The sequence below is a fragment of the Sapajus apella genome, unplaced genomic scaffold (genome assembly GCF_009761245.1).
Source record: "Sapajus apella isolate SASKATOON/1434 unplaced genomic scaffold, GSC_monkey_1.0 scaffold34, whole genome shotgun sequence".
Lineage (NCBI taxonomy): Eukaryota > Metazoa > Chordata > Mammalia > Primates > Cebidae > Sapajus > Sapajus apella.
The window spans coordinates 2,923,855-2,941,661 of NW_022436974.1; the positions used below are offsets into that span (position 1 = coordinate 2,923,855).

The 17,807-nt window shown below is 33.8% G+C and overlaps 1 protein-coding gene across 1 annotated transcript in view; it reads right to left on the reverse strand.

Moving 5' to 3' along the window:
- The window catches only part of CNTN5 (contactin 5), a 1,397,849-nt gene that overhangs the window by 1,083,269 nt on the left and 296,773 nt on the right, over nucleotides 1-17,807 (reverse strand). Inside the window, exon 2 of the mRNA XM_032295928.1 lies at nucleotides 84-222. The gene's annotated coding sequence lies outside the window, so the exon portion shown is untranslated. The remainder of the gene's footprint in view (nucleotides 1-83; nucleotides 223-17,807) is intronic.

A 17,807-nucleotide genomic window follows, 5' to 3' on the forward strand; every position in this document is an offset into this window, starting at 1 on the left:
AGGACATGCATGAACCTTACGTTGTTTTTCTTATTCAGCATTTATTTCAATTTAATAGGCAGTTTAATCAAAATGAACTGTACCTGCTTTGTGAAAACAGGGTCCAAAGTATCCTCTTGACGAAGGAACTGGTTTCTGTAAAGTAATCCTTTTGCAGTAGTCATGCAAAACTGATGCTTAGTAGATCCTGAATGGCATTAAATGGCAATCCTTTAAAGACATCTGTTAAGAAATGACATATACTATTGTGATTATGAATGATCCTTTTTTTCAACTTTGACAAAATCCCACTCTTTTTATTAAATACTTTATATCAATGTTCTATATATATATATAGTTATACATACAATTACTATATCTTTTACCCATATAAACAAATGCTTACAACTTCTAATTAGGTATATTTATCTAGTTGCTTTTTCAGATATAATTTTTCCTTTACAATTTATATTTAAAAGCAGGATGTTACTCTAAGCTTACATGGGTTACAATAGCTTAAAGTATTTAATACACTAACTTATCCCTGCATTCCCAGGTTTTCTTAATTTTTATAAGATAATAATGAGAAAATTCTGTGCTATTCCTAGCATTTGCATTGTTAATTTTTTTATTTTATTTAAGAATTTACAATATGCATTTTTCTTAAAAGCTTATAAGTGATTTACATTTTAAAATATGTTTGAAAATGATGTTAGTGCAAATTCCCTGGTGATCTGAAGGAAAATTACATGAATGAGGCCACCTCTATTCTCTTTATTTCTAATGAAGTACATTATTTTAATAAAATTCTCCATACACAGAAATTTATATTTCTATTAAATTTAATCTTTGATAGATTTATTGATGTATTAGCATCAAAAACATAGCACAGCTACCCATACATATATTTTAAATAAGAAACTAATAACATCTCTTAACTGCTTTCAGCAATTTTACACCATCTTCATGTACTTGCCATCCTCACATCCAACTACAAATTTAGTAAAGTCAAATATTTTACTGTTTTTCTCTTTAATAATATTTCCAGAATATTTATAGAGCATTTATGTTTACTGACATAATCAATGTGAGTAAGGAATATAAGTTTTAGAACTTTAGATTGATAACTTCAGAGTGATTGAAGGCTATCAACTAAGATTCCATGTTAAGATACTTCTCAGAGTCCAGGGAAACCTAAGGTGCATATTTCATGATCAGATTGAGAAAAAGTATTGCAGTTGCTTGTAGCTGTCACTGTTTAAGGGTATTGACCTTTATGACTTCTATTTATGTTATTTGGAACTTCAGGTACTTGACATTTTTGTTAAAGAAAAGTAGTGAAATATCAGTAATTTTAATATGTCAACCTGACTTCCTTTCCATACTGTTTTGATTACTGCAGCTTTTGGAACTGGAACAAGACAGAGATGCCCACTCTCACCACTCCACTTCAACATAGTACTGGGAATCCTAGCCAGAGCTGTCAGACAAGACAAAGAAATAAATGGCGTCCAAATCAGTAAAGAGGAAGTCAAACTGTTGCTGTTTGCAGATGATATGATTGTTTACCTAGAAAACCCTAAAGACTCCTTGCATTTCTGATATCAAGTCTAAATTATAGATATTATTGTAGTATACAAATTGTGACAGAAGGAACTATAGATTCCTTTTTGTCTTCCTTGCTTCCTCCCTCTGTCTCATCCTCTGTCTCTTCCGCTCTTCCTCTTACCCTCGTTTTTGACCCCCTTCCTTTTTTTTCTCCCTTCATTCTTTTCTTAATATTTTAACAATTTTACATTTCTTCTTTATGCCTTAGTGCACAAAATTAAAAACTAAAAAAGGCAGACTTTTTTTGAGGTTTACAAACTTTGGCAGAGTGATAATTACTTAAGCAAATAGCAAATCTTTATTTTAGGATTTGACATGGTATGTTTTTTTCCATCTTGGGCTGTCATTAAGGTGAATTTTTTGGGAAGTCAGAAATTTGTGTTCTTTTTACCGTCATTATTTCTTAGCGATTATACAGTGTATCATTTCCCCCTATTCTATGGAAATATTGAGAACATTAAATAAGATAATGCACATAAAAAGCTTACCAACATGTCTAGCACGTATTGAGTAAATAAGAAGTATCAACAATTATTTTCACATTTTATTATGAACTAGCAAAGCAAAAGAAAAACAAATTATAATGAACATTGTTGCGGTGGTGACTGTTGTCATTTTCAAATCCCTTCCTCAAGTTTGCTTCTGAGAAGCAAGGCTTTTTCATTTTGTCTCTGGAATAAGCTCACGTTTGTCTTTAAGACAGTAATTTGTGGTGACGAGACTACTTCGTCTGCAGTCAGAGTCAGATTTCTTTAGGTTTCTACCATACACTTATGCCTGGATCTTAAACACTCATTTACCATTTCTGGTGGTAATGATGTCAGAGCCTATGTCTACTCAAGGAATTATAATAAAAGTTTTAAGAAATAATAGATGAAACAATTTTTCCTAAACTGACAGTTTTACATGTATTACTTGTTATACCTCAAGTTGCACTGTGTGAAAGAGAAAGACCTTTGCCACCCTATATTTTTCTCTTAATTTCTTTGAAAACTAGATGAAATCTAAATAAATAATAGAAGATGACTTACTGAAAAAGAAAGTTAGCTGTCTTATTACTTCACAACCTTGCTTCAGTCACCATAGGTCAACATACATTTATCCTGTATAGTTTTGCTGTGATTTTTTAAATCTAACATGAATTTTACTTTACAGATGGAAAAATACGTAGTCTAAAATTGTAAAAGCCATGTAATCACCTGATATTCTTATTTTCTTTTCTACAATCACAACTCCCTCTATTTAAAATCATCCCCAATATCTGTATCTTCTTTTAAGGGTTTATCTCATTTCTCTCTTTTATAAGGCTGGAATACAAAAATTTGTGCCTTATTCCAAAGGTGGCTGTCTTGAATAGATACTGCCTGTAATTTTCTATTCTTACTGGGTTACTGACCAGAAAAACAAATATTTAAACATAGCATAAAATTAAACCTTGTAATTAAGCTTAAAATTCATAATTAATCTTTATCAACAACATAGTAACTTCAAGACGGTATTCAGCACTGCTCCTGAGGCTTCACATGACCTCTCCCCACCCTTGTTCACCTGAAGAGCTTCTATGCATGTTAAAATCCTTGTTCAGATATGAGATTTTTACAAAAGTTTTCCTGATAATTTTTTGTATTCTTTCTACTTCTGAAACTTGCTACAAATTATCTTATGAAATGACACTAAGTTATACATCACTGGTGTTATTACATGAAGAGGAAATATGGGTATGCACGTAGACACCAGAAACATGTGCGAGCAGAGTGGTGATCAGCTGAAGACAGAAATAAGGCAGCCGTCTGCAAGCAGAAGAGAGGCCTCACAAGAAACCAAGCCTGGCACAATCTGCATATTAAACTTCTAGTCTCCAGAATTATGAGAAAAGTTTCTGTCATTTAAGCCACCCAGTCTGTGGTATTCTGTTTTACGGCAGCCCTAGAAAACTAATACAACTGGAACAAGGAGATCTGGGGAATAGACATATGAGTTTATGGACGCTCTACAATTTACTAAGAGGCACTGAATGGTACACACAATGGCTTGGCAAACTAAAACCAGTCTCTTTCATCAGCCTTTGTAGTATAAGCACATTGACACATTAACAATGTGGCCGTGTTGGCAGAGATAGAGGTTGTACATGGTGCCAAAATCATGAATCCTCATTCAACAAAAGCTGATCTACCTACTTCCTCTGTGGAAGTCTCCACCTTCCAGCAACTGAGAGCTACACTGACATCACCCACTATCCTTCACCAATATGTTATTATCCCAGAAGGACTTCAACCAGCCACTTGGGGGCAAGGTGTTTACATTAATATTCTTCCACCTTGATTCTACTCAAGGTGGAAGGAATACCTTTTGAGTAAAATCAAAGCATAGTTTAGGTATAGGTTTCCCTTTCTTGCCCACATCTCTTTAGCTAGCAGCACTCTTCAAGAAGTAACCAAGTCAGATCCACTAACACAGATCTTGCATAACATTACATAGAACCAATGGCCACACTTAACATCAAAGGAGGTACATCAGTGAACATATGATCACAGGATCCACTGGTTTAATTACATACCACACTACCCAGAAGGGAAATTAATGAGATTATTTTTAACAGTATTTAAATACATTAAAATATGTTAAAAACAGTAATGTAAACATTAAGTATTCTGAATATATATATATATGTGTGTATATATATCTCCTTTCTCTGTTAGTCACTGTTCTCCAGAGAAACAGAACCAGTAAGATGTGAACGTGTGTATCTGTGTGTGTGTTGTGTGTGCACATGTGTGTATGAAATTGGAATTAGTTTATGTGATTATGGGAGCTGACAAGCCCCAAGATGTGCAGTTGGCAAGCTGAAGGTTTAAGAGAGCCAAAAACGTAGTTCCAGTCCAAAGGCTGGCAGCATCAAAACACAGCAAAAGCTGATGTTTCAAAGTCTGAAAAAAGAAAAAAGAAAACCAATGTCCCAGATCAAAAGCTGGCAGCAGAATACATTCCCTCTTACTCACAGGTGGGTCACCCCTTTGTTCTATTCAGGACTTCAACTGATTGGATGGGGCTCACTCTCATTAGGGAGAGCCATCTACTTTACAGGGTCAACTGACTGAAATTTTCACCTCAGCAAGAAATGCTCTAACAGACATACCCAAAATAACGTGTCACCAAATGTCTGGGGAGACCATGGCCCAGTTAAATTGACACATAAAATGAGCCATCACCTTCTCTTAACCTCACATCCCCCTTCAACATTTGCCCTATTTTATTCTTACACAATACAACTATACTGAAGAAAAAAAGATGTACTTACTCCCCTCCTTTTTATACATCATACTTACTCCTTTCCCACTGGTATCTACCTTTCATTCTCAATATTTCACTTTTCTGTTTCTGTACCTTAGCAGGTTCTTAGGCATTGAATTCATCAATGTTTGGTTTCCTTAATTCCTACTCTAAACTCTTCCTAGGCAATCCATGACTTCAATATATCACCCATACACACACAAAAAAAAACTTCCAAATTTATGCCTCTTTTTCCCCTTGGATTCCTCCAGGTCACAAGAAAATTACATGTGTAAAACTGAAACCAGGAATGATGTCTGCTTCCTTTCATTACCCCTTCCAACAGCAATGGTAACAATAATCATCTCATCATCCAGTGTTCTCAATCCCCGTCAATACTTTCATCATCTTCCTAGCTATATAAGCCATAAACCCTAAAGCCACTTTTTAATTTTTATTTTTATTTATTTTTATTTTTTGAGAGGAAGTCTTGCTCTGTTTCCCAAGCTAGAGTGCAGTGGTGTAATCTTGGCTCTGCAAATTCTGCCCCCAGATTGAAGCGATTCTCCTGCCTTAGCCCCACCCTGAGTAGCTGGGACTACAGCTATCTGCTATCAAGGCTGGCTAATTTTTGTATTTTCAGTAGAGACGGTATTTCACTATGTTGGCCAGACTGATCTGGAACTCCTGACCTCAAGTGATCCGGCAGCCTCCACCTCCCAGAGTGCCGGAATGACAGACCTAATAAAGCAATTTCTGACGTCTCATTCTTCCTTACCCATGAATTTATTTATCAAACCATGTTTATTTTACCCTGTGTATATCTCAGGTCTGTTTCTTCTCCATTTCCACTCCCACTTTTGTTTGAATGAGCATCTTTCCTCCATTCACCATTGAATTGGTCCCCCTGTATTCCACTGTTGGCCTACTTCAAAATTTTCTTCATAATGAAGCCAGAATGATGGTTCAAATTGCAAATCAAATACATGTCTACATATATACTTTTAAAATGTATATATGTCTATACTTTATATACAGAAAATAAATTGACTTCAATAACGTATGCAATTTTTAATGAGTCTCCATTATGTGATATACACAACATTAGTTACTGGACATTCAAAAGTGAATAAGATAAGGTCTCAGAGCATAAAAATTACGTTCTAGTGGGAGAACAAGACTGATGCATAGCCAATTCCAACTCTGTGTGATAAGTGCTATAATAGGGTCAGCTCAGGTGCCATGGAATCACAAGAAGGGCATCCAGCCCAATACTGGGCATTCAGAGAAGGCTTTTGTGAGGCGGTGACTTCCACCTGAAGAAACATAAGAACTGAATCTAGCACCAATAGGCAGCTATCATTGTGGCCAGGGAGGTCAGTTGAGTCACATGGTTGGCGATATCATTTGACGCTTTAAGGACATTTTCTAGGTTATTGTGAGAGTTAAAAATAATCCATGAAGTAAATACCAATGAGAACAGCAGATTCCATACTTACATATGAATTATCAGTTTACAAAATCCTTCCAAATATATTAACCTATTGAAAGCTCAACCCAGTGCTATTGATGTCAAGACAGTCTTCCCCCACACCCCACAGAGCCTATAATATATTAAACTTACAGAGCGAGTGAATATTAGAATCTGGAATAGCATAGTTCACCCTTTCTAAAAACAGGATACAAAATTCTATCATCTCTAAATGGACTTCATTGATCTAATATGAACAAGATCGCAAGTTTTCAATTAATACAAAATGCTAGTATTTGTCTTTTCAAGAATATTTAAAAACCTTAATTTTTAATTTAAGTGTTGATTGTCTTGTAGTGAACCATTCATGATATGCAGTCAATTTTTAATGAGACCAGGTGGATCATCGTAATTCCAGATTAACTATATCCCACTGACACAATTTCTCCCCCACCCCGCTGCCACCTGTCTGGTACCAAACCTGCTCAGCTGTGGAAAATGACAGCTGGTTCTTCAGGGGGGAGTGGTGGGAGCAGGAGTCAGGTGAAAATGGCTCATTAGCAATGAAATGAAAAAAATATGCAGGCTTCCCTGTATATGTTTTAGATGATGCTTCTCTCTCTGCAATTGCCCAATTGAGAGCTAATTGCAAAAAAAAAAGACATTTAATTCTCAAAAGTTTTTGAAATTATTACAATGTGATGCCATTACATTAAGTCAATTTATCTTTATTTCTTCAATTGGAGTTTTCATTTTGACGTGAATCATAGCATTAGTGCTGAAAGAAAAATGCTCTGATATTTTTGCTTTCTGAGCACGTCCAGGGATGCTGCTCTAGAAAGAACCCCAGAATTGGGAGTTCACATGAAAAGTGCATGTGGAAACAGCCCAGTTGTCATAAAAATTAAAAATATAAACTCTTTTTTTAAAAACTCATCTACTATACAGTGTTAGCAACTGAAGTATTTATAGGAATTTTTTTTTCACAGTAATTATTGTAGAAGGTCTCTTAAATATCCTGTAAGTTATGGAAAATTAATTATACTTTGCTAAAAAATTATCCTATTTTTAAGATCAAAACAGTAGCAACACTAAAATCATAAAGAATATTAACTTATGAAGCAAGTTATTAGTGCATAGTAGCTTCTTGGTGTTAAGCAGTGATATATTCTTTTCAGGACCTTGATCCTCTAGAGTATGTCAAAATGTTAGTGATACACCCATGTGCCAAGAATCACCTTGAAAAAACCAAGACAGACTGGAAAAGTCCCCAAAATGAGCTTTTCCGAAAACCGCATCTCAGCCGTTATCATCTGAACTTGTTTCTCACATGTGCACTTGCCTTCTGACCTTTCTCATTTCCTGAGAGCTTGAAGCTCTGCCATTAGCAGCAACCACTAGAAGTCATAGTGCTACATCTGTCACTATTAGTTAAGAATACCATTCAACTTCAGGATAACTAGAAATTTTCTTCTATAGTCCTTTTTGCCTTCCTCAGTGCAGGGTCAGAAGGGCCGCCTGTACCAAATCACCAAGCACAGAATTGGTTGTTGAAAGATTTCATTTCATAAAACCGTGAACTCCCAGCCCAACTGTGTTACTGCCATTTGTCACGCATTTACCACGTGTGTCTTCTGTCTTGAAAAACCCATCTCCCCTATGCCCAATGTCATAGAATAAAACTGCTTTTCAGATACCGAAACAAAAACCTTCGCCAAGCAGACAGCCGACTGAAGTCAGTTTTAACAGACTTTATTCTCTCAGGGTGCTGAGAATCTGAGAGCAACTAACGCTGAAAAAGACCTTCCTTGCTTTCCTACCACTGGCGCCGCAGCTGTTAGCACTTCTGGTGTCGAGGAACAAATGTCAGGAAGGTACTGTCAGCAGAGTAACACCCATGGAAAACAGCCTGGCAGCCTGGCTGGCCGCCAGAGCTTGCGACCATTTCGTTACACACTGGTAGGAGCTGGACTTCTGTTATCACCATTTCCTCCAATTGCTCTTAATTAAAGCAGGGAGATTTGCTTCACATCAATGAAATGAAAGGGTATTTTTTTTGACTCTGTTAAAAAGAGGAATTTCAAAAGTGAAGACTAACTGAAGTGCTTAGAACATTATGGTTCAGCTTTGTGTAATACATTAGCGTATGTGTTCTGGGAGGAAATGGCTTGAATTAAAATTTGTTCCCCAATCCTTCACGAAGGGTCTTCTCTTGAAAATAGAAAGCACTTGAAAACTTACTAAAACGTATGAGAGATATACAACACCTAAATGTTTATTTTCATAACTCTATGAGTCTTAATTAGAGATCATTACCTAGATATACTGTAGATAAATGATATGGAAATGATTTCTCAGATTTTAAGAAATTCTAGAATTTATTATAAAAATTTGTAGACAATTTTATTGTACCCATATCCCCTCTAAAAATCTGTGATTTGATCTTGCTATAGTGTCATCACAACTAAGGAGCAGGAGGAAGATGCCTTTCTCCAGGGATGGGACTCCAGGGATTTGAATGTTGACAAACTTTCGGGCATCATCAGTTGCCTTATGATTTGCAGTTATCATCGGCTTTCATCTTGGATATGATAATTTACTAACCAATGTATCAGCATCCACAGAATGATGTCTTTGGCCTTGGAATAAATCTAGTAGACATTTTTTCTAGGGACATCTGCTACCCGAGTGCATAATCAGAAAACAGGAGTGGTTCCTCAGAAACAAGAAAAGAATGCTACCTTTACTATCCAAAGTAAAGAACAACTATCAGGGGCTTCACTTTCCAAGGCCACCTTCCGTATATGCATACACATATTCCCATGAGGCACACAATCCATTTAGTTCTCTATAATTTGCATCATTCTACCGACTCTATAATTTGTGTCTATCATCTCTTCTATCATTCAACTCTTTCGAAGGTTACCAGTGGCTTTCTATTTAAAAGAAATACTCTATGAAAAAAAAAATCACTGGCTTGCAATATATATTCAATAAGTGCAATCCCTGTCAACTTCTAATTTTTAATATCCATGGCCTATTCCAGGATTTATATTCTAAAACTTTGTCTATTCAATGTACTCATATAAACTTTTTATATGCCTTTTAACCTTTTTATTTTCATACCATCCCATAATTTTCACATTCTCAATATTATCTATTTTTTTCCTATGACTTCTTGGCTAAAGCGAAATTAAACAACAAAAAATATAAAGTCATGTTTCTCATCAATTACTTATTTTTATCCCAACTATTTCCATCTAATAATTGACTATATTCTGTTGATGACTCAGAAGGTGCCAAATCTGGAATTTTCTTTTCTATCTCCCATATTAAAGTTCAACCTGGTGCTTTCCTCACTCTGGCAATGGCTGAAGTCTGCTAACAGTTTTTCCTCTTCCTTTTTCTCTAATTCCATTTGTTTTGCCCTTTAAACTATAACTTGTTTATAGCTTCCTCACCAACAAGCGTACGGTGCCACACCTAGGAACAAAAGCATTTGTAGGCATCTCTTTGCTCACAAAATGATGTTCAGAATATTTATCCTGAGGTAATTTGTAATAATATTTTTTCTAACTTCATTATCTGATAGTTCAGTGAACTATGTTCAGTGAAATATTTATGCTCAGTGAACTGCTAGCCAGACCAAATGCTTTTACTCTTTCATGACTACTAGACTGTATTCCCTTACTCTGCCTAGAATAAGTATCAACATCTTCTCTACCCTTAATTACCTTGCCACTTAAAATGTGGTCTGCAGGACAGCAACGTCAGCATTACCCAGGAGCTTATTAGTTAAAACACAGAATCTCAGGCCCAACCCAGACCTATTGAATCAGAATCTGCAATTTTTACAATATCCCACTGTTTATTATATACAACAAATATTCTCTTCTCTGAAGCTACTTTCTTCTTTATGTTCCCACTATATATTTTTTTGCATCCTACTATAGCATTCATCCTGAAGTGTTATGGATATTTTAATTACCTATCCTTCTTTCTCCTCCCCTCTCTTCTTTTCCTTATTCTCCTCTCCCTTTCTCCTTTTCCTACTGCATTTTCTCACTCACCGTTACTTAATAGCAGTAGAAGGGATAGGAGTTATGGTATTAGTACATTCTTCTGGCTGCATGCCAATCAACTGCTTGGATTTTTCCTTTCAATCTGTTGATTCACCTGCTCCAGAGAAAGACACATTTTCTCTTTCCTTTATCCAGACCGTAAACTCTCTCATTATTTAATGATGAAAATAAAACTAACCTTTACAAACATAGTCACTACTCAACAAGTGAAAGCAGTTATTTGGAATGAGATGCTCTATGTCCAACTGTACATGTTACAGCATATGCACATTCATAAAATGAATGAAACAGCACTTCAGAATGCTTCATGTAGTAGACTAATAGAACAAACTTTTTCTATGAAACTGCATCTGTATAGTTGTGAGATATGGATAGCTAAAATATTTCAGTTCCTTAAAAGATTTTATAACACACCGGTATTTACACCCCACTTGGACTAGCAATGGGTATAGTTCTAATTAAATTAATTCTTGTTCAGCAAATTTACATGGGATAATTTTATATATCTTATGTTTTGCCACCCAGAAGCTACATAACACCCTCAAAACTGTCATTATGACAGTAATTAATATTTGTTGACTATTGGGACATTGAAATTTGTTTATACACGTCTCAACAACTTCATATGTCATCCATTACCCCCTTTGGGCTAACCTGAGTTTAAATCTCAGGTTTGTACTTTCTGACTCATGTACCCGGATACCTTAGAGGTAGACAGCCTTCACAATTCTTCTTCATTTGTAGCCTAGGATATGGCGTTTTTTCAGTACATTCCTTATTGGGTCAATAAAGTCTATGATATGACTAAGGATAAAGTAATACAAACTCATTGCAAAGTTTTTGCAGGCACAATATATACTATTACAGCTGTAAATAGTTAGAATATTTGTTGTTCAGTTGTTTTGATTATTATAGACATTATTACATGGAGTTTGTTATATAGAATTTTAATCATGAAATAAACCATTACTAAATTATTAATTTTATGTCAATTAATCACTCTTGTAAAGGAGACAAAATATCCCTGGAAGCGTACACTTTGAGATAAAGAAGGATATCTTATTTCGTACACAGAGTCTTTGAATTCACTGGAGCAGATCGGGTACCCATAAACCGTAAATAAATAATTTTGTCCTCTTTCCTTATGTGAGAATTTCCCTGCTGTTTCAGTGTTAGTACATTCTTAGAACATTTTCAGCTATCTATAAGAAAAGTCTTAAGTCTAGAATAAGTTAGTGGATGGGCATTTCTTCTGAAAATTAAAAATTCAAATAAAAATGTATTAATAACACTAACTTTATAAGCAAAGGAAGTGAATATCTGTGTGAAAGAACAAATAATTCAAGCTAAAAATGGGTCACAACAATTTACATATTTCAAGATAATTTTTTTTACTCCCAAATCATGACCTACATCTGTGAAATTATTTTACAGGTGTAATCTTACATCTTAACTGTTAAAGCTTATGTGATTTATATTTGATTTCTATTCATTGAACGTATTATCCTAGAGAAAAGAGCAGTGATTGGGAAAAAAAAAAATTCTAATCTTGGATTTCATGAGATGTCACCTGAGAGGAGGGCTAATCTATCTACATACAATTGAGTGTAGTATAATCCTAGGTAGTTCTGTGTTTTCTGCTTATATCTCTTACTTCTTAGCTGGTTCTACTAAAACCACTATTTTTGTCCAGCCTATGAATAGAATGATTACTTTCATTAAAATCTTGTCTCCTTTACTTTTTCATAGAAGACCAGTAATTACATCTCTAGGCTTCCGATGTCTCTTACATCCTTTTTTCTTCTTATTTATCATGCAGCATTGTTTGGAATATAATAACGATGGCTAACATTTATTGAAAACTTACTAAAATGTTGGAGAATGTTTTAAACATTTCATACACACTATCTGAATCGTCTTATAGCAATCCTATGCAGAACAGAGATGCAGAAAGGCTACATAATTTGTCAATACCATACAATTTGGCATAGAGAGGCTGAATATAACCAATTTTCTTAACTGTCTGACAATATTATAATGCATTCTGCTGAATGAAAAGGAAAGATTAGAGTAGAAACTATTAACTACTATTCAGAGGAAAAAAATGTATTACTGGAAGGTCATGTGTTGTGTAAAACACCATTACTGAATATTTACAACAATCTCATAAAGAAGTCAGCATTTTTCTTTTAACATATAAAGAATCGAAGGCTCATACAGGGTATATAACTTGCCTCTATTCAAAAGACAAGTAAGCGCAAGGTAAGTTTCTAGAAGAACACACGTTGTCTTTAACTAGTTGTTTTATATCATGATTTTTCCTCTCAAACACTGCCACTCCATTGCAATATTGCAGGAAGCAAATGATACAGAAAAAAATTGTTATGTATTATTTGATTTATTGTTTGTTTTGCTTTGTTTTGTTTTATTGATGCAAAATATATATTCATGTTTTATCAGAACAAATTTTCTCTACTACATTTCTGATATTTCATATCACCTGATGCAACCCAGTCACAATCAAAGAATGAATTTGTGGCCACTTGAAATTTCTCCCCTGGCTAAACAGCAGTAGCAGTCAACCAAACAGCCATCCAAGGTGATTTCTTCAGAGGTAGTAGTTTAGGAGGTATACAAGTCTCCAGAGAATTTGGCAAGTTGTATGTGTAGATAGTAGATAGGCCTAAAAATAGTTTTTAGAGAAAAAGAAGCAACTAAAAGAAAATATTCCTTAATCATCCTCTGGGGTTTTAAGGACAAGGAACTTACAGGTCCTAGAATATTATATGCACAATTAATAATATAGTCAGTTTTAATACTACAACAAACTAGCATCAAGTAAAAGATACAATTTTCTTAAATACTAATGCCACTTATTTAAAGAGTGAGACTTTTTAAAAAGGTTTATATTTCAAGAACCACTTGAAAATAAATTTGACATTAAGTAATATTTATACCTTTGGCAAAGATCAAAGTAAGAGCACTGGTTTAATAACACTGGAGCACTCTTTGAGTGTAGGAACAAATTTTAGAAGAGCAACGTGATGGGATTTCAGAGCGTCTTCCCTAGTGAAAGAAACGTAACTGGCGAAAATTATTAAAGACGAAATCTCTGAAAATTGTCCCAAACTGTCACTCCTCAACTAATTTTACGAGGTCAACACAACTCTGAAATCCAAATATGGCAATGGTATTGTAAGAAAAATAGGAAACTGAATGTCAATTACAGAATTTATAGAACAATAATCCCTTATATATGGATATTAAAGTATTTGGCAAAAAATTAGCAAATCAAATCAGGTAATGTACATACAAAATACATCATGACCCACTGGGAAAGAATACTAGATGGGGTCCCTGTTTAAAAACCAATCAACCTAATTCATTAGAGAAACATAATAAAGGAGGAAAAACATATATGTCCATCTTAGTAGATACAGAAAAATGTTTTCCATAATTCAACCAACAGAAAATGACCAAATATGAATTGCAATATAGTCAAACAAATAGGCAATTCATAATAGTATATAGTCTACTATTTCATTTATATTAATTTAAGATACAGGCCAAACCCATCTCTGTTGCTATAAATCAGGATATGGTTACATGTTTACAGTGTGTACTGAATAAAAGCATTATGGAAATATTCTATATTTTGATTGGGATAGTAGTTAATAGGTATATATATTTTTCAGAACTCATTGAAATATGCATATAGGATAGATGTGTTTAAATGTAAGTATTGTGTCTAAATACAAATAAAAGTATACAGAAAGACAAAAAGGTAAATTATATTATAAACATTTTTCCAATGTAATAATTAAACCATAATTCATTATATGGCTATGCCAATATTTAAGAGTGTTTTATTGGTGATTTATCATGCATCAAGCTTTTCAAGATTTTAAATAATACTATTATAAATGTCTTTCTGAAAATATATTTGTTTATAGTTGTTAACATTTCCTTGGAGTTGGATTTCTTAGAAGTTGAAAAATTTTAACTATTTGATGAATATTACCAAATTTCTTTAAAATTACTATATTGATTATTTTGTTATAATTAATCAGCATCATGTGTGTCTTTCGCTAGATATAAACATGTATGGATACATGTATATCTGTATTCACAACTTTTGAGGCATCATTGATACACATTAAATTGCACATATTTGAATTGTGTAATTTTGTATTTAATTATACCTGTACACCGTGGAACAGTCACCTCAGTGAACACTGTAAAAAGTGTCCTCATACCTCTTTGGAATCTTTCCCTCCAATGTTATCAGCATAAGAAAATCATATAATAGAAATGAAAATTTTAGTTACTAATCATCTTGCTGTACTACGGATTACTTTGTATTTTCCATCATTTTATATAATCGAGTTATACTCTATGATCTCTTTTGTCTGCCTTTCACTCAGTACAATAACGTTGAGATTTATATATATTAACAGTTCATTGATTTAAAAAAATTTCTTAATAAAACAATTGTTTAATTAATATTATATTATTATATAAAACAAGTGACGGCTGCCATTGAACAACCCATTGTAGGAATTTTAGAGTTGAGATGTATAAAATCAGTCTTAGGATATTATTCTGGTCTTCGCTGTAGGGATTTAGATAGCAAATATGGAACAGTGGTGTTGATAAGTGGAAGCCGGAGCTGCTATCAAAGAGGAAATGTGGATAAGCATCCCATCTATTTGTCAAAAATATTTCTTAGATCCTTGGCCAATTTCTGGACTGTAAAAGCACAGGGAAAGACTATGGTAGTTCTCAAGGCAGCAGCTGTCAGGAGGCAAAGGGCAAGTGAAGAATCAGGTGTCTCCTGATGTTGGGAGGAAATTCGATTTCTGGTTCAGCTAGAAAGCACAGTGGATATGCTCTGCTTTCCAGCCTAATACAGACCCATCTTAACAAACTAATAGTAGGACCCTTCAGCATAAAGGTGGCTACCAGAACAAAGTACAACATTTTTTTTAAGGAAGGATCCATGATTCAGTATTTCAACAGCTTCTAAGTATCACTTGCAATGTCCAGAATAAGAAAAGAAGTAGCAAAAACAAAGCCACCGGACATTCCAGTTATTTAAAAAAGAAAAAATGACTGATATTAATGAAAAGTGATAAAATGATTAATATGCAGACCTATAAAAAATCCTGATGTTGTAGTTAGCAGACAATAACTTCAAAATAACGAACACTAGCATACTAAAGAAACAGAAAAACTATAGAAATTACATAGATGATGAAGTATTTTAACAGAGAATATGATATATACAATATAAAATCTATAGTTTGTATAGGGGAAAAATAGAGTATCAGGAATTAATAAGTCATTGGATGGGCTTAAAAGTAGATTCAACATAGTTAAAGAAGATATTGATAAACTTGAAGACAAGTCAATAAAAATATGCAAACTGAAGCTGGAAGAAAAATAAAAATGAGAGGAACTGAGCATAAATTAGATCATGTCTCAAGGGCAAAAGTACCAACATAAGTGTAATAGAAATTACAGAATAAAAGAGATATTGATTGGGACGTTATTGAAACAATATTGGGGCAATATATATTGGACTAAATCAATATTTGGAGAAATAATGGTTAAATATTTTTTTCTGAAAGCTTATAGTAATTCATATTTCCTTTTGGGAGAATTATTAATTTGTGTTCTTGGTATGCTTTTCTCTTGGTATTTTAATATTATATTTTCTATTTCTGAAAGTTCTATATTTTATGTTAAGTTTTATAGCATCTCTAGCTTCAGAAGTCAATTCTAAAACTTATGTAAGACATTATCACATTCCAATATAAAAATTTCAAGCTCTCAGTTTTTTATACAGTAATCCCAAACTCAGCTCAGTATGGTATTATCTCCATAGTAAAGTTAGTCATTCACTTCTTGCCTTTTGAAAGCACTTATACCATACCTATATTACAACAAATATACTGTTGTTTTGCTTACTTGTCTGTTTCTTCTTCTTTTTTATTTGTTGCTTTTCTGTAAATGTTTCTTGCACTGATAGAAGAATAAATATATTGTAAAAAATGAAGTGAGAAGTTATGATTTCCAATAGTACTAGAATGAAACAGATAGGAAGCAAAAGCTGCAGAGACTGGATTGGACACTCTCCATTATCCTGACAGTAAATTAGCTTTTCATTTGAATGTTACTTTCTTTCGGAAGAGTTTGATGCATTTTAAGTTGATGCAGCAGTGCACGTTATTAAAGCCAGGAATCATAAATTATTCCTTAAATCATTGAGTCTTGGGAAAACAGAAAGCCAATGAATGACATACTATTTGAACATTGATTTAGTTTCTGTATAAGCTTATGCTGGTGTGGGTGTATGAGTTTGGCTCCAGCAGGTCTGCATACTTACTAATTTGCTTGAAAACTGCATGAAAATATTCCCATGGCCCTCTTGTAAAATATGACAGCCTGACATTTTCTTTAATTACAAGACCTGATCTGTTTAATAGAAAAAAATTAGCCTCCAACTTGACAGGCCTCCCTTTTAAAATCAATGGTTAGACTCAAGGGCACCAGCTTGGTCATCAAGATCAATATTAAAAAAAAATATAGCTTGTCAAGACCTCTCAGCCTTTTATTGACTCAAATGGGGAGCAGCTCAGAGACTGAATAATGATATTAGAGCTCTGATTCAACAAACAGAAGCCTGTTAAATTAATTTCAGTATAGGCAGATCAACCTGTGATAAATTACAAAAGTATAATATAATTATCAAGATATTATAGTTAGATAAAGCTGAATGTTTTCAGGAAAAAATGCGCATATTTTTTGAATACATTTCTTTAGTCTGTTCACCAGGTGAACTAAATAACAAGTTTATCTTGTCTTACTAAAAACAAAACACAACAAGAACAGAAACACTAGAAAGTCATCTCATTGTTACCAAGAAATAGAAGAAAATGTACCATGAAAAGAAAAAAAAATACTGTGAGACAACGTGAAGTTTTAGAAATAATATTTAACTTGAAAGAATTAATCCTTAGTTCTAGGGCTGGCTAATTATTTGTTACACTGATCAATGAACATTAGCCTTGATTTTCTAGTATGCCATATGAGGGACTAGGAAAATATCTAAATCCTATTGTAAGATTCAGAAAAAGACCATACAACAATCCATTTAGTTCTTTTCATATTTCATTAGTGATCAAAATGAACCTTGGTAGTTATTATCTCATTTTCACACATAATTTGAATGCTATCAGAAAGTAGTAATGCCAGGTCACACCAATGGAGGATGGAAAGCTAAAGTTGTTCTCAGGAAGAAGTTTTGCTTTACTACAAATAAACTTACAACAATCGGAAACAAGAGTTTATGATTTCTTCAAACTTTTAAAAGTTTAACATGTTGTACTTAGCAC